This window comes from Penaeus monodon, chromosome 28, assembly GCF_015228065.2.
Source record: "Penaeus monodon isolate SGIC_2016 chromosome 28, NSTDA_Pmon_1, whole genome shotgun sequence".
Lineage (NCBI taxonomy): Eukaryota > Metazoa > Arthropoda > Malacostraca > Decapoda > Penaeidae > Penaeus > Penaeus monodon.
The window spans coordinates 40,129,138-40,129,408 of NC_051413.1; positions in this window are offsets into that span (position 1 = coordinate 40,129,138).

A 271-nucleotide genomic window follows, 5' to 3' on the forward strand; every position below is an offset into this window, starting at 1 on the left:
TGGATTTCAGAAGACACTGTCATCATAGTATGTGCTAATATCGTTATGGTGCGTCTATGTTGTGTTATTATGGAAAACATGGTCTTGAAAATTGTGCCTGTGAAATATAAACAACGGTTACCAATGGAAGGATATGAATATTTGGAGAGGGTTAATGGTTATGAGGGCTGATCATTCATCACAAGCTACTCATGATATAGGCTTTTGGGACGTATTATGACATTGTCTATTAATGAAATATTGCGTTGCTATTAGTACTAATGCGATTTGC